The sequence below is a fragment of the Battus philenor genome, unplaced genomic scaffold, assembly GCF_028537555.1.
Source record: "Battus philenor isolate CCGP_79_NKW_IND1 unplaced genomic scaffold, ilBatPhil1.0.hap1 SCAF_18, whole genome shotgun sequence".
NCBI classification, from domain to species: domain Eukaryota; kingdom Metazoa; phylum Arthropoda; class Insecta; order Lepidoptera; family Papilionidae; genus Battus; species Battus philenor.
Window position 1 is genome coordinate 11,778,890 of NW_027181680.1, and position 23,090 is coordinate 11,801,979.

Genomic DNA, 23,090 nt, shown 5'->3' on the forward strand with positions numbered 1-23,090 from the left:
CAGACGTTACGAACAGAGTCATCCATGGAGTAACGTTCGTGATAAATATTTTATTTTTATTATTCATCTGTGAGACATATATAAAAACTATTTCATCCACAAGTCAGATAAAGACAAGTAAACAGAAGTAGTAGTGGAAGAGTCAGAAGAAGAGAAGTAAGAAAGACAAGAAGTTATGAAATAAATTATTATAGAAATGATGTCATTGAAATAAACTAAAACAAACGACCATAAAAAATATGAACACTTGAATAAAAAATGTTCTAGAATATCTAATATTACTATGAAAAGTAAATAATATGTTTATACATATGTTTCATAAAATTTGAAACTTGTGTGTGTATATATAAATGTATATATAAAATTTATATATATTTATCACATTATATACTATCTCGTACAATATTTATGCACCTCCCTCCCCACTTGAACTTCCTTTTTCTATAATTTGTCTTTATTGATAACTGCCAATTGTACTTTTTAAGGTTTTATAAACATTTTTTTTCCTACTTATTCTACGTGTAATAGTGTGTTAATGGATATGAAAATAATAATTAATAAACTGTGTATAACGACTCCACAGATTTCTATGTTCGGCACCACTAATTTAAAGTAACCTATGCCAGCGAGATGTGAAACACAAATTAACTAAAACAAATACGTTATTTGTATTCTTTGCTTGTAATTTAAACTTAACAAATGATAATCGAATCGGAACGCATTAGAATTATATCTATTGTTATATATGAATAACATACAAATGTTTGATTAATTATTATTGTTTTTGTGTTTACTTCTGCGTTACACCTGTTTGTTTGTCTAAAAATGTATGTACAATTCTAGGAATAAAATAAAAGTTTGTTCTCGGCATTTGATATGGCACACTGGAAATTTAGTGGAAATAAAATAAATTTCAAAATTAAAACTATTTTTTATTCCTATAGGAAATTACGAGCGCTTTCGAACCATCAACACTACAGGCTGTAGCAAAGAGGATTGGCAAATTGAAGTAGCAGTAGAGCTAGTAGTAGAGCAGTAGGCTGGCTACGTAGCGTGTCAAGTAGATGGCTGTTGGAACCTTAAGGTTGAAGAGTGGATACAACGGCCTGGCAATCGCATTTTTATTCTCCTATTGGACTGTGGAAAATTAATATTGTGACAGTACGAACTTTAACTAGGTACCTAGTTGTTTAAATGAATAAAACCAATTAGTAAACACAGTGTCATCGTAGCGTCTTTTATAATGTAATATATGATATATTTAATTTTATACAAATACAGATATAACTATAATTTTAATGAAACAACCACAGCATGCGTTAGGTTAGCAAAAAAAATCGATCAACAATTGATCTATTTACATACGTACCTTAATCTGATTAAAAAGCTTATCATCAGACTGTTCATCATCAAAATGCTTTAACACGTTTTGTTTAAACGATTAAAATAATAAATGACTGTTATAGAGAGCTGACAGAAGAAAGATATTTTTTTTTAAATTATAGTTTTATTTGTTACAGTATCAAGCCACCATCAAAAGACGGCGTCACCAAGAGCAACCCCAGCAAGCGGCATCGGGAGAGGCTTAACGCGGAGCTGGACACCTTGGCGTCCTTACTACCGTTCGAACAGAACATCCTCAGCAAGCTGGACCGTCTCTCCATACTGCGGCTCTCCGTCAGCTACTTGCGCACCAAGAGTTACTTCCAAGGTAAGGAATATTCATATTTAACCAAAATAGAGATTACTAGTAATAATCATGTTAATTTTATTATAGGCCGCATGCGTTAAGAATAATTCTTGTCCGTTGACCTAGTCACACTTCTTTTTTGCGTCAAATTCTTTACCACTAAACATCGTGACTCTTTTGGGAAAATTTATTGCGCAATATTTTACATCATTAGTATAGGTCTTCGGCGTTGTGTATTGCTTTTGCTGCAATGGTAAAGTGTTTCAAACCTGGTTGCTCCAGCGTATAGATCGCTTTTGGATGATCGAAAATTTTTCTAAGTTATTACCGCTTTTCCTAGCTATGTAATCGTAAGATTTAAAATCCGATTTTTGCTTTTAGTGGAAAGACGCGTTCATCTGTATAGATGCGTTGGTTCTGCGAGCAGTATACGAAATTCATAACATTTGCTTCGAAAAGACTATATTATATATCTTCTCAATGATTTGTAATTAGAAAGTCATAATTAAATATGCCTCAAAGTGATTAGCGGAAGACATTGTTAACGCAATAGGCCGACAGACAACGATGTTTCATACTACATTCTTAACGCGAAAGACCTATGAGTCTGTACCACAGCTACCTAAACTAACGAATGTAATAAGAGATCTAGATTTATAGTGCACACGGCGAGATATCGAGTAGCATCGAGTTTAGAATCGATACCGCATGCCGATGTATTCGATTACTTATTAATGTGTTTCACGACACGTATTTAATGTTGTCTGGTTATTTTATTGCGCTCTACGCTACGTATTAATAAATGAGCGACTGCGCCACGAGTTCTCGGTTCTGTAATCGATATTATTCCGATTGTACATTTGCGAGTTAGTGTTTAGTTTAATGTTATGCTTAGTGTAATGATATTATATATCATTATCCTATTCGTCTATTAAAACTGTTTAATGTAAATGACATTGAGTCTTGTTTGTGTAGATACTACAAAAAATATTTTTTTTATTTCATATATTTTATTATTTTTCTCTAACGAAACAACGTAGATATACTCGCAAAAATATTTTATGGAACTTGATATGTTTGTTAAGTTTAAAAGTTAAACTTTTGATGTGACTATCTTCATTCTACTACTATATTATATAGGTATGTATGTGTATATATTTATTCCTTATTACTGAATTACTGAAAATTATAACTTAATTCTCTTCAAGGTCAGAGTGCCTTTTCAATAGGCGAGTTGGTTGATCAAAGTTGGAGTAGTAAGCCGTAAAGAAAATTAAGTCCATTACACAAAGTTTGAGAAGTGTAAATGAATACAGAACTAAGTGACCGTAAATTTCCTTATAATCAATGTATATACAAATTAATGTTTGTCTATATGTCCTATATAGAATCGTAAACTATGCTTTTAATCATGATCTTTAGCATAGTTGTATATATATATCTTTTTCAATTCCGATGCTACAGCTCAATAACCTTTGACGGTAGAGTCTGTATGGACAGATAGTAAACAATAAATATATTTAATACGTTGTCATTCCAATTTAGAAAACACTTTTTCATACTATGTTACAATTATGTTATTATTTCATCATATAAACATTAATTGATAGTAAATGAGATATACATTCGCCACTTCAACACTTTTATACTTATTACAAATGACACTGTATAAATAGGTGTAAACTAAATAAAATGTGAGGACTTATCATTAAGAAAATACCAAAATTTTTTTGTTTTCAAACTTACCGATTTATGTTTTTCTAGTCTTAAAGAGGATGCAGTGAAATTCATTCATTTATATGAGACGATAGAGGGCTTTTTTATACTCGTGGGGGAATCCTATCGAAAGGGTTATGCCGGACTCCCACCGGCTAAAACCTCACGGTCTTCTTCAACGCCTTTTGTTGAAACTAGGGGAAAGCCTTCGTATACTACCGAACTTTCATCGGCGGTGGTCCAGTTCCTCGACTCCTTACTTGCGGCGGATCACCTCGAATCCGTCGCCAAGGCCATGCTAGGGAGGTTGGAGAAAGGCGCGGTATAACATCTAGACGATATAGGCCTACTTCAAGGCATAGGTGTCTCAAAAATCGCGCACAATGACCGGTATTGCGTTGATCCCATCGAGTGAAATATTGTTTTTAAATTTAAATAAAATATTATCTAAAGTGACCGTGAGTAGATATGGAAGCGAAGACGAATAAATAACAGAGAAAAAGTAAATTCAATCGTGAGTACAGTCGGTGAAACAAATCAATACTGGATACGTCTACGGTAATTGGGTGCGTAAATTCACCGAACAAAAAGTTAACTGCCCACTTTGCATATGTCGGCTACCAAGATATGCATATATCCCTTAGTGAGTTATTAATGCTCCTTATAATTTTATTCCGAACGAGTTCCGAATATAAAAATCAGTGGGGGGCTTTTGCTATATGTTTTATTGTACAGTCGGGACGTTAAAGTATTGACGACGTGAATTGTAACTCACTGTGCTGATGGGGAGTACAGTCGCGTGCGTGAGTTTTTTGTTACGTTTTAATTTCATTACGTTCGGAATAGACACAGATGTAATTAAACGCAGAGACGTAAATGAGATGGTCGTTTATATTGTGATTGTAGTTTTTATTTGATTTTTATATAAGCGGTCAACGTGCCAGTTCTAATGTGACTATTATAGTTCGATTTATACAAAATATAGACGTAAAGTACAGTCAAGCACGATACAAGTATTTTTTTTTTAATTCCAAAAAAATAACAATAGTGTAGTACTATTATTCTAAATTTAAAATAGAGTTTTTTTTTAGTATTAAATAGTAAACTCTTATTACCACTTTAATGAACATATAGTTTTTACTGTAAGGCAAAAGTTAAACTGGTAGAGTTTGTCCTTCATAGATAAAATCCCAACAAATATAACTGTAGAAGACTTACTGATTGATTTACAATAAAAATTAATAGTTAATATGCAAAGGTGAAAGTGTGCACATCCCGATTACTTATAGGCTACCAAAATTTATTTTTAGTTCTCTTATTTAGTTCGAACATAGATATTGTCATTTTACTAACACGTGAAGAAGCGCCGTATTATTAGGTATGCGATAAAATACGGATAGAATAGGTATAATGTAACTTGTAAAAAATGTTAATGAAATCGAAAAAATCGTTATCAAATAAAATCACAAAATCGTAGTCAAAGGAAAAGGAATTCATATATAATGATTTATTAGATTTTGTGAAATGAAACACGATAATTATTTCTGAACTTAAAGATTTTACGTTAGAAAAAATACAAAATTTGTTTTCACACAGGTCATTGACACTTTGACACTTGACATTGACAGTTATGAAATTATACATAATTCAAATAATTTGTTTAAAATAAAAAGCATATTTTCCTTAGATATATGTAGTCGTGAGACCGAACAGGTCGAGATCCTATATAAAAGCGATCCAAGATCTCATTATCTTCCCAATCCAGAGAAACAGTAGTGGCTTAAGCCAAGACGCCACGGGATCCTCGTTCTTTGCTAACGTAAAAGAGGTTTTAGACAGGCTCTTTGCACCCTGACAACTTGTATCAGCGGAAATTTTAAATACAGCCGTGGAAGTTCGATCAAGGAGGGTCGAAAAGTGTTCATACACTCTAAGAAAGAAACGAGCGATGTAAAAATCCACGATCAAGGGACCATAACGGTGTCACGAACCCGCGTAAACACTCTTCGTTTGTGTAAACATTTCGATGTTATTTTACCTCGGTGTCCTCTGTTTTTGCGTCGTCATTAGCTAGTGATAATTGTTGTTTTTGCAATTATCATTCCTCCATTGTTCTTCTAATAGAAGCCGATTGATTACGCATACTTGCTATCGATTGTTTTCAACCGCCCCATCGGCTAATAATTCCCATCGGCAAACACATATTTTGTATGCCAAGGTTGTAATAGTGTTAATGAAGTCATAGAATACTTTTTACTGTTGTAGGTTTAGTCGCTACCAATATTTGGTTACTTTTGTCTACTATTAAAATCAATATTAACTCAAAATACTTTAATAATATATATAATTTTATATCTCCGCGTCCTTTTACCATGATCACTATAAGAAATAAAACGATGAACCAAATCGAAGTTCTTCCCTCTCGGTCGCTCGTGAAACAAAATATTAAATCTGTAATATCAAGCGACAGCCGAGGTCCCCACGGGTGTAAATGCTATAGTAGTAGCTCGGCGGCCACCCAATTCAACTCTCCCGGGAGCATTCGAGTTTCACTGCCTTAAAAGAGGCTTTAGGCTGGACACCCTCAGCGCCCTGTCACCGCTAACTCGTAAAACCTACTAATTCCATTTAGGCTGCATCGAAAATTTGCCCCTAAAAAAAACGACGAATCTTTTAAGCTCTTTAACACTAATTATACCAACACTTATTGGGTCCTACTAGAACGTATGGAATATGGTAGTTAGGAAGGAAATACAAATATTTTTAGACAAAAAGGTACGTTGATCATTTCTTTTACAAACGCAAAATACAAAAATTTTTGATCCATAGCTCATCATGTTGTTTAAATTTTTAATGCAAAATATCAAAATGGGTCATTTGACCCGTAATGGTATATTTTGTGTTAATATTCCTGTAACCTGTTTTAAATGCGGAAATTAAAAAAAAAAACTATACAGCAAAATGAAGTATTGAATTGCGATACTTTCAACTAAGAACCCACTAGTTTTATATTACAATAGTTTTTTAATAGTCCAAAAAAGTAATATTTTTTAACACTTTAGTTGACGAATGTACATTGAAAAATATCCATAATTCTAAGTAAATCGATTGTTGAAGCATCGATTACACCGGTACACTCGATACGTAAAGATTTCGCCGCGGCACCGCGGGACTCCTGGGGCCGGGACCGGGGCGGGCGGGGTTAAAAAGAAGGTTTAAATGATTCGCAGCGCAGCCCCGGTAGCTTTTGAATTTATTGCAATGTTCCGCGGAACATGGCGGTGTGACTGACGACCTAATTGTTAATGCTCAATCATTCCATAATCGGCTACCAGTTTTTCATACAGATTCTATATGTTCATACCTCACCTATGTATGTTATAAACAAAATTATCTGACATAAATAAAAAGCTGTTTATCATACCACACAAAAAATAAGCCGTGTGTCTCTAACTAACACTACCCATATATCCTATCCAGAGTTTTTATATAGAAAATCTTGACACACCTTGTTTCATATTGTAAACTGAAATAGCCGTTTAAAACTGTTTTAGAGAACAGCAGATGTAACAGTGAAATATAACAATAAATGTGTACAAGATTTAGTAATAATATAGGGTGTTATACATTGTCTCAGAATAATCAGAACAATGTTAAAAATTTTATCAGAATAATCCTGCAATTAGGGCTTATTGACAAAGTCATTCAACGAGCTTTGGAAAGGATTTTGCTCAAAATTTCTCTAGAAAATTGAACTAGGAATGTATATAAATCCGTAGACAAATAAAAAGAATCAGTAGATATGTGTAGGGTCAAGTGAATTGGCAAGTTGAAGTAACAGTGAGCATATCACCTAGAAATAATGGCCGCTGTGATCTTAAAGTTCTGGAGAGGAGACTGAAAGACTCTAGGTTAGGGTCAATTGAAGAACGCACGTCCAGTAGTGAACGTTCGGTAAGCTGTAATGATGATGAAGATGTTTTTCATCAGATTTCATCACTTTCTTTTAAAGCGATTCCTAAAGTAGAAAATACCGAACCGTAGAAGTGGAAATCAGTTTCGGTTTTGACTTAAAGAAAACTAACAAAGTTTTTTTTTCTGTTAAATTTTGAAAAGGAAACGATGTCAAGTTTAGTAACTTAAGCAAATCGTACTTTTATCGTAGTTTCTAAGTTGATAAGTTATATAACACTACGGTAGAAGAGATTGACCAAGGTAAAAGTGAAACGAAATCTTTAACCAGAGACGGAGAACCCTTATAGTTGCGCGTTAGATGGAGAAGTTTATGAAAGGCCTTCGATCAAGAGGCTACTTTTTCTTACTAGTAGAAATAAAGGAAATTTATAATTTTATTTTACTAATCATTTTATATAGGTATCTAAAAATACGAATAAAATTTTCATAGTAATTTAGCTGTTGAAATCTTATACCTCAGATCTGAGGCATCAGGTCATTTTAAAAAATTGATACCTTGTCTAAAATAGTTTAACAATTTTCATTCAAATATAATGAAAGTCTACCAAGCCGGCTGTTATAGGCGGAATGGAAAAAACCCAAGACAAGCTGCAAACCGTTTAGCAGCAATTTAATGACGTAATTAAGGCAAATTACGCATCCGCAGTAGAAAAAAACAACATAGAAATTGTCTCATTTGTTCCATTACATATTTATCTATCTTTTATTAACGAAATACATATTTGAATTCAGTCGAATTGCCAATAAACTAACCGTAATAAGAATTATAACTCTAGATCAAGTTAATTTAGTTGTATTTTATTACAAAGAGGATTTCCATTTAAATGCGTACATACATTATAAAAGAGCATTAGTAGTGTAGTGTTTAAGGAATACAACTTACGATTCTATGTAATAAGTTCGATTATCAAAACGCTTCAACTTTTATTCATATCATGTTACTATTCACATACTTCCACTACATACTACACATTCCAGTACGAGACAACCTTGTTAATATCTTCATAAAAAACTGGATGCTGGTCAAGACCGCAGGCAAGAACAGCATAGAACATTCGTAACAGATAACGTACAATAAAATAAGCTACATCCAGATGGACACCGACCGGTCCTTTTGGAAAACTGGGCAGTCTTATGTCCAGCTGTGGGCCTTAATCTGGGATAACTTAACAATTTAAATGCTCCCCAGTTAGTTAAGCGAGTACTGATATCATTTTCTTGATAGAATTCGACAAAATTAATTGAGTTTTTTTAAATGCAACAGTAATATCAATCTTCATTATAACTTATGATTGAATGAACTTTAATCTTATGACTGAATTGATGATGATTATAGGTTTAAGATGATGAAAGAGTAAGTAAATACATTCAAACTATTGTTGTATCTCAATATTGCGTCGAAGCTCCTGAGTTCCGGATTGTAGTCAATAAATCTAAGTTAAAGGCGGCGAATTAGCATGGAATCGATACGGGCCAGTCTTCCGGCTGGTGCCCAGTGGCGGCAGGCACGGCCAGGGGGTTGGGTGTGGGGGCCAGGGGGTTGGGGGGTCGGCTGTTTGCTTTGCCGAACTGACGCATAGATATCGGTACGTTGATAGGCCGGGCAATAAAAAATTCAGCAATTCATGCGCATATTTCAATACATAGTTCCGAAATTGTTGTTATATAAATGTTTAAGTACTGTAAAGGTTGCCGGGGATACTAATGAATACGTGCCAATATCATAGATGATAATCAAGTTTTTGAGCATATTACGTACCATGTAGAACAGATGGCTGCTCGAGCCTAAAGGTCTAGAAATTGAAGACCACGGACCGAGAAGAGTAGCGTAGGACCTTGGAAGACTGAAAACTAACTGATCCTTTTGGAAATGTGCGACTCCATTTTTTGGTATCGGAGTGGGAGGGGGTCGGATTCCTACCCACTAAAATTCCTTGGTGGTCGTCTTCGGTACCTTTGGAAAGGCCGCTGGGATTCGAAGCTGCCCATCAGTACTATCCCGGAGGAAAGCTGTGCCTCCTTCAGCATCCTCGCTGTATCGTAGCAGCAGCACGAGACTTTGCTGCTCTTCTCGGGTTTGTATATACTAGATGATGAAAGCCCCCACTCTCGACGCCCGCGAACCTGATGCCCTTTTATTCGCCTCTTATGACAGGGGATTAGCCCTTAGCCTTATTCTAGAACCATATCTAGCAGTAGACGTTCCATGGCTGAAAAGATTTCGATGACAATGATTACGATATTTTATTAAATCATCTACTGCTTATTGCCTTTATTGTCATTTTAATTTGATTTATTAAAGAAATAAATAATGATTGATTAGTTAGTTAGTTACAATCCGAAAACAAAATTATAGGAAGAATGCGAAATTATGGAAATACGAAAATTCAAAAAATATTGCAGAATTTTGTATTCAAGTTCGTACTGTCTTTGTCGTTTGTATGATTCATTTTAGTTTTAAGGTCTTGATCTAAATTTATGTCTAATTCAGTTTAGTCTAAATGGTATGAAAAATTATTATGATCGCGAGCGCTTTCATTTAGGGCAGAATATAAATTAATAAAAATTAAATTACCACCAAAATACCTTTATTCGTATAGAAAATTACACACATTGCTTACAAACAAGCTTCCAGAGGATGGGCGGTAACGTCTTCTGCGTATTTAAAAGACTATGATAACCAATCCACTTGCTAGGCGTGTCGATTATTGTATATCTCCCCTGGATATATTTGGGGGAAGCTTACGCGTTGCGGGGGCGTCTATGGTCTGAAACAACGACACGCTTTAGTTTGTCAATCATTTTAACATTATAAACAGTAAACTACCACCGGAAAATTCTGGTCTGCTGAAAGATCCATTCAGAACCTCAACAGTTGCTAAAAGAAATTTAACAACGTTTGATTTATACATTATAATATCAACCACGTAAATGAGTCAAAAAATCGAGTTCTACACATTTCGTTTGACTAAAAACTTTTGAATGCTGTGGTAATATATATTAAATAATATACCTTTCATGTTATATATTAAATAAACTATATTACATAATATATATCGTCCGTTAGGAGGTGTGTTTATATCACCGATATTTTTAAAATGTTATAACTGTAAAGATTTGTCTAAAAAAGTATTTATGTCAAATTTAATTGAAAAAATAGTCTATCATAAAACCATACACGTGAATTGACTGGAATAGTAATTAATTACCTATTCGGATAAAAAAGTGACAGTCGATATTTACGTATACATTGCTGTGCTAATATTGTACACGACTTCGACAATAATCGTTTGAATGGTACTAATCGATTAATGGAATTGAATTATGGTATAGTACTTAAATTAACATTTTTGTTATACACAACCTTGGTATGGGCATTAGCCACATTGGACAGGACTCTAAATATCTTGTAATTTTCAATACATCATTATTAATTTTGTTTGCTGATGTTCTCTAGTCAAGAAAGAAAGAGCCGATGGACTAATTAGTTGAGGAAAAAATTGAGAGCTTGATGGTCAGATGGAGCTATAGTCTTATTTGCGGAAATTGTGACCAATGTGTGACAATATACTTCAATTAAAATTAACAAAAAGCGTGATTGTATTCCTGAAATGCTTACGTCAACAAGTCAGTGTCGATAGGGCTTTCTGCTTCAAAGTTCTAGATATGTGTGACGTCCACAGCTGGAGCATCTGAGGTTTACAAAAGGAACTGACATCCTGCGTCGTCTTGCGATGGCCTTAACAAGATCGTTTGTCCACTTTTTAGTCACCACTTGAGGTATATCAGCCGCAAGCCGTCTGTTTTAAAACTTCTCATGTGCGTCGTGTCAATTACGTCTCTCCTGTCTGAACGCACACATATCACAGGCAGTGACCGGCACTTCTATGCGTACTATATTTCTCTTTGCCGCGCACGAATTATAAATCAATTCACATGCGATTAGTCATCATAACACGTAAAAACACCCACACAAAGTAATACAAATAGCGAAATGAAATAATTAAGCAATTTTGGTCGTTATCAAAACAGGTTAAAAGTTAATTTCGCGTGCGCTCACAGTCGGGGCGAATGTTGCGTTCACGAATATATAATTGATCTGATAAACGATTAAGTTAAAACACCTTTTAGCTTTCTGCGAGTTCATTTTCATGGGTGGACTTTTTTTTAGGAGTCCATTTTTATTACTTTTTTAATATTCAATTTATTGTTTCTCTTGTTTATATATCGATTAGCTTCAATGTTGCCAATAATTAACAACATGTTTATGATAATATTTTGTATGTTTACAATAATTATAATGAATTAAAAAATAGGTGACGACCATAGTATATTTACAAGGCAACGTGAAAAATTGCATCAAAGTGTCTACTGCAAAAGTTTCTAAGTTATTTTTGATAAAATGCCTACCAATTACAAAAAGCAAATTAAATATAAATGGATGGATAAAGCTCATTATTCAATAAGCGAATATTTAAATGATAAGGAGAGATAAAAAAAGAATCTATGGCGTTGATGTGCCTGATTATTTTGATTACATTTAGGCTAGATTTGACATATATATGAATTTGTATAATTTTTTTTAAACCTGTTGTTGTCGAGTTGCTTCCTGCCTTTTCCCCCCTACTATAACACTTAGCGAAGTGGAGTCAAAATTAAAATAAATTAAAAATATTAATAAATAATAAGTTGACAATAAATAAGAGTTCTGTTAAAAGTTCCAATGTTGAAGGAATTTTATCTTATTTTTTATCTTTAACAGCTGATTACCAGAAGGTAACGAATCATTCGTTTCATTTATTCATATTTTTAAAATGAATATGGATAAGGCGAAAACTACGTAAAACTTCCAAGTCCTGTTTCTTTAGGGCTCAGAGTACGCCTAACCTAAGAGGCTCTTAGTTCGCTTCGATGAAAGCTCCATGGGTCCTCAAGGGACCCCAGAGGGGACTTCGGCTTGGACTGTCAACTAACCATTTCGTGTTCACCCCACTACCTTCAAGTCGTTTGGCGTTCGAGCAACTATATAGCATCTTTTTATTTAATATCCTTCAAAGTCTTGAACAATATATGTCATAAGTGATGACTTCCGAAATCGATACGTGGCCTTTCAATTTTTGTCTCATAGGCTAACTGAGTCTCTGAACAAGCATTAGTGAGGAGATGAAGCTATGGCTGTGAAATCACTTCGTTATCGAATTTGGAGCAAAAAATCCGTACATATTCCTGCGGATTGTCCACCAGAAGGAAGTGGTGGTTTGGCTTCCTTCAAAGAAGGCCACCATAACCGACCTTTCGCTGCCTGGATCTAACGATTATATCTTCGGTTCACTTACTCATGCCGTATACAATTACCAATCGTTTACGATGATGTCTTTCGATGATGATGTTTTTCTTGCAGTCATAGTTAAATGATGAAATTTCTGTACTAATACTTAGTGAAACTATCCGACCGAGAGCGTCTGCGTGCAACCGGGGAATCCCCGTTAAAATGTCAATAACAAACAACTTGAATTTCGAATAATGTTTTTTTTTAAATTTTAATAAGCAACAGAACCCTCCTTCGCCCGCGTATACATTTCCACCCTTAGTCGATTAATTTTCTGATTCAGTGACTTTCATATCGTTACGAGTTTCTTTTTCACCATATTAATTACATTATATATATATACACTACTAATCTCTTAAATCTGTAGTTTAGTCGTTAATTATAAGTGAGTTATATTTTTTTTTTACTTTCTACAAAATTATTTGTTCGAGATTCTAGATTATTACGATACGTCGATGGTTCTAGAAGCGTTATTATTGTAATTCCTCGCTGTACAATTACAGCGATTCTATCTGTTAATTTGAAATTTTATTTACATTTAACAGACAGAAATACTTAAAACTTAAAACTAGTTTAATAGAAACACTGTTTAATTTAACTATGTTTTACGTGACACACATGATAAGTTTGTGATGGAGTTTAACAGGTTAGGTAGGCAATGTTAAAGACATCACCTTTACCCATCACCCATTTATTTTAAAAGTCATCCGCCTACAACTTAAAATACACCAACGCCATAATAAATTATTTGTCATGCAAATGAAATAATTTTAACATAAAACTTTCACCACTCATTTGTACATATTAAACATTGATTAAAAATTAATATAAGATGGTCTTTAATTTAATATTCCATCAAGCACTAAAGATTTAATACAAATTCACAAACAACAACACATATATCACAAGTTTCTTGCTTCATCTAAGAACTTGAAATTGACTGTATCTGTTCATTCTACTATATTTATGGAGAAATTCTTCCCTGATGTCGCTATCAGGTTATGTAATGAACTGCCAGAAACAGTAAGATGCGCTGAATCGCTGCCTGTAAAATCTAATAGCACTTTTGGGCACTTCCTTGGCGTCTCAAATAGAATATTGTGTAGCATTTGTTATTTATTTGTATTATTGTAATACCTTTTCCTCGTAACATCGTTCGAAGGTTGTCTGGTAATTTGAGAGGGAAAATAATCACGAGAAAACAATTAATTATAAAAATAAAATTAATTGTGTATAAAAATACCATAATATAAAATTGAGTCTACTTCCCGTGACCTTGGTTATGTCGGCAGCCATCGGCTTCAAGTGTAATATGCCCCACCTGCCATTTCAGACGGGCAATAATTTGAGCTACGTCGGTGACTTTGTTTCTTTTGCGTATCCTCATATCTGGTTCGATCTCACTGTGTACATTCTAGCATAGCCTTTTCTTTTGCTCTCTAGGTAACCTCGAGCCTTCTTATGTATGTATAATATAAAACGTTCAAAGGGGTGAATATTTACAATATACATATTGACACTGTGAATATTTTCTATATTTATTATACTTAGACTTTACTGCCAAAAGTTTGATTCCGCCGTGTTCCAATCAGACAAAAATATTTATTTATTATACTTCAGTGTCATCACTTTGTAAAGGTGATTGTAAATAGGTGCAAAAGCCTTAAAGATTTTAATTAACAAGACATTTACCTCTTTAAAGCTATTATGCCTTTAATCAATCAACCTGTATAGCAAATATTAGTTTTATAATGAAGTTGTTCTATAATATGGTAATAAAAGATATTAATAAATTAATATATACACTTTGTATGTATGTTCATAATCAATGACTCACTGAATATGCACGGGTCACTCCACGGGTCGCTACATGACTCAATACTTTATATTATTGTTCGGTACATTAAGCCCGGTGCACATGAAAAAGCCTTTTTCTCGTATGTACGCTATGATGGATTACCCGCCTTATCGGAGATGATTGTTTTTCATAAACCACTCCGCGCCGTTGGAAAAAAGCCTAATTTGTCACATCGAAAGCCAGCTTATCGCCGGCCGGCATAATTGTTTTCGAAAACCAAATAAAAAAAGGCCAGCATCTGATAATGGAATTAATTTCTTGGGAAAGTCGCCATAAGGGCGGGCCATAATTTATAAATAATTCACCTCCACATATTTTAACGTCGATTTAAACTCATTAATGTAACGTCGAACGCGAGCTTTACATTTTTTTTATATAATTATTATTATGCCAGTATTATTATATTAACTATTATAAAAAATACATTTACAGCATATACAAATTCAGACGACATACAGCCTTTGAGAATTGGAAAGCCGGTGGTCACCGCCCTGAGGTCGCGGATTTGATTCCCAGGGAAATGTGTGATGGTATTGGGACTAAATATCCGTCCGTGATATTTATTTCATAATTTAAAAATACTTTGCAAGATCACGAACTGGTAAGCTCAGCGTTGGACTTCCAACTTTAAGGCGCACCTGCTTTGGTATCTAGTACTGTATATCTGCTTAAAATCGGTACTATTCAAATTCTATGGAGATGGCCCATGTCCAGTGGGTGATGTCCTATGACTAAAATAATAATGATGATTATTGGAATTCTAATCAACAGTTTGATGATTAACTGTGTAGATGTTTTAGACACCGTCATTTGTCAGTGGTTTTGACTGACCTTTTTGACTATATGGCGGAAATTCCGGAAATCGGAACAAGCAGATGGTAAAAAGCCTGATTTTGATTTCGGATTAATTTTGTTTTTTTTTTTTCATAGATATTGTCTACGTAAGTAAAACTTTCATACCTTATATTTTAAATGGTAAAAATAAATTAATCTAACATGTTTCAGTGTGATCAATTTATACAGGGTGATAAGCAATCCGTAAGTAAGATTCAGTAGACTGAATAAATTTATTTACTTTAATGTTTAATAAAAATCGTACGTTGATTGTTTATACAAAAGCCTTTTCTTTACTATTTAATAAAGAACCACTAGGAATTCGCATCTATCTGTTCAGCATAGTAAGGGAAGTAGAGACACGTGTTATATCAAATCATTTTCATAAAATGAGAAGTGTTTTGTGTACAAAAAATGTCCAAGATAAAGAAACGATTTTAACTAAGTAAGCAAGTTAATAAACACAGTCTTAAGCAGGGCCCGAAGTGTGGCCAGTGCAATTATCGCCACATTGGAGTACGCCCACGTAATTGTATATTAAAACGCGCTCGAAACCGGCTCGAACCAGCTAACGAGCAAAGGTAAAACAGCCCGTAAAACTCGGCGATAAAGGTCCGCTCGCACGATTATGTACGCACGTATAGACACAGCTCGGGCTGTCAGTTATACAGGATGATGAATTTTTAAAATATCAAAGCGGCAACAATGTTTCACGTTGAGGTTTACGAGAGTGATGTCAAATTATAATGCTGCTATGCATTTATTGAAAACATCAAAAAATATTTATTTTTTCGAATAGGCTTTACCAAGGTCCTTCGAAAAGTCAAGACATTAATATAAAACGAATGTTTTATTATAAACGAATATAAATGTACGAAGATAACGAAGATAACGAAAGATAACGAAGAAATAAAAATAAAGGGAAAAGGACAAAATGTATACGTATAGTATTCTGAAGAGAAGGCGACGAAAGTGTACGGAGGTGATTGAATTTGTGATGAATAAATAAATGGAATTGAGATGTAAAAAGATGATTACAGTAAAAATAGTCCGTGTACCCAAGACAGGAGAAGTATGGCAGGCTTTCAAGGAGGTAATAAAAATATCTAAAAACATATTTATAAATATAAAGCAAAGTAGATTCTATTGAGTATTTAGACTGAATATTTAATCTTTTAATGTCAATTTAATAATCATTTCCCGTAATAAATTGTCTATTTATCACGTGAAACGTAAGGAACAATCGTGTTTTTACTATTCTTCTAGAATTGTCACACGTTACCAAATTGTTACGAGAGGTGATTAAACATATGCAGTTTGAAATCGTTTATTCTATTTTGTTACATTTGTTATTATTACATGCAAGAGAAATGTCATACTGATCCGATATGTGGTCACTTACCTCAAAAAAGACTCAATGTCACCCAGAGAGCAATGGAGCCGGCTATGCTCGGAGTTTACAGATGCGTGATGACCAGTGATGACCACGAGGTAATTGGCTCGGCGTGAGAAGGTTTACACCAGGTGGATCGACGGCATAGTTAAGGTCGCGGGAAGTCTTACAGGCGTCCATCAGCTAAAAGGAAGAGAAATAGCTTATAGCATATAGCATGTTATTTTTAATTCTGTTATATAGGCTAAGCTGCTATATTTTAGGTACTAAAAGCACAGAATCAATAAATAGGACCTGTATGTACCACAAGTTCGGTGATATGTAGAATACTGTAGCCATCTATGGGAACTATCGGCAAAGTACCAACCCGAAGTAGACACCATACAGAGATGAGCAAAGATGCTTATTAGTGACGAGGCTTTTTCTCTAAGCTTCAGAGCTTGGAGTAACGGCAAAGTTACCAGATTATTGGTGTTGTTTGGACTGCGTTTTGGAGAATGTCCATTGGAGTTATATTAATTGATGCCCGCGTCTACTTTCTTTGATTAAATGCATGGATTCATGTGATTTAAACACGGTTGAAATAATTTTAAAGTGCGAACAGCCAAGGTATGAAACCTACCCGTTCCGTTGTTTCCAGCTAATTATAACTAGGTAGTTTCAAGTCAAGATTGAATAGGTTTCTTCTTAACAAACATTTAGCATCGTAGACCTCATCATCGCTTAAGATCAGGCGAGAGAGAGGTAAAATGCTTTACCTATAGTTGATGAAAAAAAATACTACATTTATATTTGTGTGAAAAATATGTAGTGAAAATTAATGAAAATCATAAGAAAATCAGACAAAACATGCATCCTGTATACCGCTGGGCGGGGAAGGAATCCGCCCGCCCTGAGCTTAGCACTTATAAATTATAAATACGCTTTCGTTAACGTAACTAGTCCACCGCCGATGTACAACGCCTCTGAACTACCCTCCGTGGGGTAATTTCGTGTTAAGATACTGTTTAATATTTTATATCCAGAAGGTTAATGTGTAAATGACTTTCGGAAAAAACACAAAGAATATGTTTAATAAATCTAATTAGATATATTTAACGATACCGGGAAACTGTATCCAGTACACTGGTAGGTGCAACCGAAATTGTTCACATTTTAATATTCTAACATAATTCTTGCATAGTTTGGATGAAAATTGGTTTGGAAAAGAGAGTTTTATATACTAACACCGTTTTTGGGGACCGCTGGTTCCCCCGTCATGTGTGGAGCAGGGAGGTTACCTTTCAGGTAAATTAGTTAATCAGGTTTTATAATTTTTTGTACAAACTCCTTCCTTTCTTCACTATATCTTTATGTCTTTCTTTTGTCCTTTCATGTCTATCTTTTCTCATTTGAAAATCTTCGTCCATACATAGCCTTTCTTCTCTCACAATTTTACATTACAAGTTACAGATTTTTTAAACTCGTTCACCTATTTATCTTTATTTCTATATATATTATCAGTGTTTTAAATCATTCTTGCAAAAAAAAATCTTTATTTTGCTATGAATATTTTTTGAGGTCTACACTTCTTTTTTTACAAATCTCTAAGAATGTAGTGCGCAGATTGCTGTCGCCCATTAGATAGGCGATGCTTGCTCTCTCTCTATCTTTCTAATCGTCTTGACTTCGTAATAGGAGCGGAACTATGAAAGGGTTATAATCGGGATTGAGGAGATTAGTAAATAACACTACAACTAGTTTACACTTGCTAATGGACAGACCGTATAGGTCTGTCAACTAGCAAGTGTTGCTCGCAAAATGGGGCGCTAGGACTCTAAGGATTTGGAATGGAGACCACTAAGCGTTAAGCGTAGCTTAGATGGAAAGAAGACTTTATCAAGGTTGTCGGAAGGCGCCGGTCGCTTCCGTCCGGTCTAATTGAAAATCCATGAGGTACATGTCCAGCTGTGGCGTCTCAGGACTGAAATCATTACGAATACTATCATTATTAATATCTCGTTATATTTAGTGATTATCGCTTATTAGTCATTGATAGCATTGAGCTAGTGATATGAAATAAAATAGATTTAATACAGACATATTTTTTTTTGTTTTTTAATTGGTGTAATGAAAATTCTTAGATTGTTAATTAGGTTTTAATTAATTATTTTGTAGCTTGAAAACCTGAAGAATCCTTCACATAAATATAAATTATTTATTTATTCTCCAAAATCAGTTTCATCCACTTTAAAGTAATCTCCGTTCGATAAAATGTATTTTGTATAGTCCCCAAAACAGTCGGAATAATCATTTTTCCGATATAGCCTTTAAAACCTTTAATTACGTTTTTATCTCCTCAATCGTGTCCAAACAGCGACCCATCATTGGCTTGTTGAATACCCAGAAGTCGGAAGAAACAGCCTAATAAACCGAACACGGTAGTTGTGGAACGATATCAGTCGAGTCGAGTTTTTTGCACAAAAGTCGCGAAGAACCAATGCAGAATGATATCGACCAATCTAGACTTGAAACGTTGGAGGCACAAAAACATGTTTCTAAATAATTTGGACTGAGCCAAATCATATTCCAACTTTTGACAAAAAGACGCTTGGCACGCGTTATAGACAGTTCTACCAATTTAGGAAAGAATTACCCGACATCCTAAAGCCTCGAAGTTTTTAATGACAATTTCATCCTATTTTACCCCCCGACACAGGCAAGGACAAGGCATAGGCCTTCACCATATCTATGGGGGTAAATACCAAAATCGCCACGCTTGGTAGACGGGTTACCGATCACAGTGTGGTATTATGGTACGCAGAGGACGCTGCTGCCCATCCTCTGAAAACTTGTTTGTGAGCAGTAGCAATCCTATGTAATTAATACAAAAAGTGTGAATCCCAGAAATCGAACCCACGACCTATCATCCTGGCCTTGTCCTCTGCCGTTAGGCTACTACTGCTTTCCTAGGTGCAATTATTAATATATACAATTTTTTTATCCAAAAATTTATGCTAGGCTATTTCTGCTTTCCTAGGTACTCGTATATAATTGTTTATGGACAATTTATATTAATACTTATGTGTCGGAAATATTTTATGCATCAAATTTCTCATATAATATTTTTTGTATTTTACTGTAAACACTAGTGTTCGGTTCACGTAAATTTATGTAAGCGATATAGGATTTATAAAATAAGAGTAAATTAAAATTTGATTATATGCATATTCCATTCCTTTTAACTTGATGCCGTTTCAGTAAATGATATAGAGTAGATAAAATAGCATTCGTTATAAAAGCTATAAAAATAAATAGCTGCTTCCATAATGAAAAATCACAGTCATAAAACTGCATATCGTAAAAATATCCTTTTCAAACTTCGCGACCAATGGGCTTCGCATAAAAAAGCTACCCTCGAAGAAGGGGAGCGTTATGTACCGGGCAAATTACGTAGGGTAGTTTGTAAAATTCGCCGGCTCCTCGGGAGGGGGCGCCACGGGCGCGGGCAGGTGCGGGGGGAGGCAACAACCCTTAATGGCGGAATCGCGTGACAGAATTTCGGCAGTGACCCGACTTGGCCTGTGAAAGTGAAAATATTTATACAGAGCTGATACTGCACTGACTGCATTTGAGATTTTTTTTAATAAGTAATACCTACAATATGTCAATGACTATGAATAAATTTAATATAAAACTCGTTTCTAGTCAAAGTGCATCCCAACGGTAGAAGCCTTTACATTTGAGAATTAAATTCAAAATCTTATCGCGTAGATTTCGTCCTAAAAAGTTTAACAAAATCTTCATAGAACTGAGTGTACACATATATAACAAAATTCCACATGATTTTTTTTAGTTTAAAATCTACTATTAATATTATATTATTAAATACATATAATTCAAGTAATTTTAGTAGCATTGGAATATGTGGAACTTGGTTAGTTGACTCATTCGCATGGTTGATATTATAATGTAAATATCAAGTATTTATATATTTCATTTAAAAAGAGCAACTCTTAAGTATTTGGTCGACTCATCTCAGTAGATCACGAAGATATACAATCTATATGCACTTGACATTTTAATAATGTTATTAATTATTGACATTTCAAAATATATATATATATATATGTATATATAATTGATATTTTGATGTAACAGTTAGATTTAAATGTGAGTTTAACTTTACACCAACGTTTTCTTATTTATTTTATTCGAAGAAAGAGTTCATTGTATTATTATAATTAAATTAACCACCCAACCAAATACTATGAACTCAATTATTAATGGAACAATTGTTAAGACAACCAATTTCTTTCGTCTGTTTATATAACTGTTAGAAAAAATGTTTATTAATGTGTAACCTTAATCGCAAAATATTTTTTCCATATTTTTAAAAATTACCTTTCTTAATTTTCAAATATTCCATCAAAAGTGATCGAATATTCGTGAATATTCACTTTAAATTCAAACATATCTAATAAAAATAAATCTTCTCTCTTTGGGTCGTTTATCTTAATTCACTCTGTTCTTTATCCACTCCGTATGACCAAGCTATGCTATGCTACAAGCGGATTCTTAGCTACTTCAATTACATAGCTCTGAGTTAACCAAAGAATCTCAATAAGCTGATTCTGTGCGGATGTTCGGAGAGTTTCTCAATAGCGAAAACACTCGGAATAGCAGGTCAGGCTTTAAAGCAAGGGCGCGAACTTTAACAATAAAGACAGAAATAAACACATTAGATGCAAATTATCATTATAAATTAAAAACATTATTATTAATTTTTTTTGGATATAGTTTTGGGTTTAACAAACCATTTTTAATTCATTAACAAAAACTCTTTGAAATACTTTTTAACTGAGGGGTGGTTACAGCTCTATGTGATATCCGGTCGCCTCGAGCAGTCTTGGAAAATTTTATTATAACCAAATCGTGGGCGAAGTTGTAGTAAATATTTTGGTGCAGAATTTGTTTGTGTATACCAATATGTTAAGCATTGGTGCAATATGGCGTCCGGTGAGGCATTCTAACACTACGTCACGAACAACTAGATACAAATTGTTAGTTAAATAAGTTTTATTACTATTAATTTGTCTTTTTCTATTTTAGTTCGTATTCTTCATTTTCATGTACTACACGAAATAAAAACTATTTATACATACAAATATATAAGCGGACTTATTGCTCGAAGTTATTTCTTATAGACATTCATAGTTTGGAAACGGAAGATAAAAATACATACATTTGCACATATACACACATATCCATATGTATATTGATATTTACAAATAATACAAACATTAGAAATGCAAGAATGCATAATTTTTTTTATAAATTTGTAATAGGTTGGTATTTGGCTTGTAGAGAAGATAAAAAAATAATACACATTAAAAACAATCAAAATTTCAATAGATATTCGTTAGATTGGTTGTGGTTCGATTTCGTGATATTCAAAGACATTAACTTAATTATACTTATATATGTCTGTTTGTCTTCGTTTCAACCTATAGAAGCTCACTGTAAGGCATATGATTCGCCAAAAGATTAACCATAATCGCCACGCTTTGCACGCGGGTTGGCAATCGCAGTGTGCTATTATGGTACGCAGTTGCTACTGTACATCCTCTGCTACTCTTCAACATATACGTATATTTATATATTATATATATATATATATATATATATATATATATATATACAAGGAACAGGAATAATAAAATATAAGTATAAAAATATTACACATATATACTTTTGTATCTTTTATATTATAAACAATTTCAGTGAATTGATATAAAAATCCCAGCTCAAAATCAACATATGTAGTCTATGCACTGTTTTAATAATTACATGTCGTTTATTTATTATTAAAATATACATAAATACAGATATAATTATTGTGATTTAAAGATAACATTAAATATATTTATTCAACATTGATACTTGTAACAGACTCTTATTGATCGTCAATTCTTTTTTTAAATCTCTTTTATTTTTGACTCTACTCTGGTTAGCAAAGTGTTGCAGTGAAGAAGAAGCGGAAAAAAATTACAAATCATCACATCTTTGAACAAGTATAACAATATGCTTTATGCAACACGATCTCTGTTAGATATAGCCTAAATGAAAATAAAACAATGAAGCGACATCATTACAAAGGATTCTTGTCGTTTAAATATACGTTTATTGAATAATAAGGCTTTGCCGTCAATTTACTTTTAATATGCGTTTGAATTTTGTAAATTGTAGCCCAATAAAGTTTTTTGGAATATTCCGTTTATTGCAAATTAATTATATATTTTTAGCAGTCGTATTT

At 33.7% G+C, this 23,090-nt stretch overlaps 1 protein-coding gene across 1 annotated transcript in view; it reads left to right on the forward strand.

Annotated features, from left to right (window-relative positions):
- Nucleotides 1-1,611: 1,611 nt before the first annotated feature.
- ss (spineless) overlaps nucleotides 1,612-23,090 on the forward strand; it is a 96,222-nt gene continuing 74,743 nt past the window's right edge. The window contains exon 1 of the mRNA XM_068763629.1: nucleotides 1,612-1,711. The gene's annotated coding sequence lies outside the window, so the exon portion shown is untranslated. The remainder of the gene's footprint in view (nucleotides 1,712-23,090) is intronic.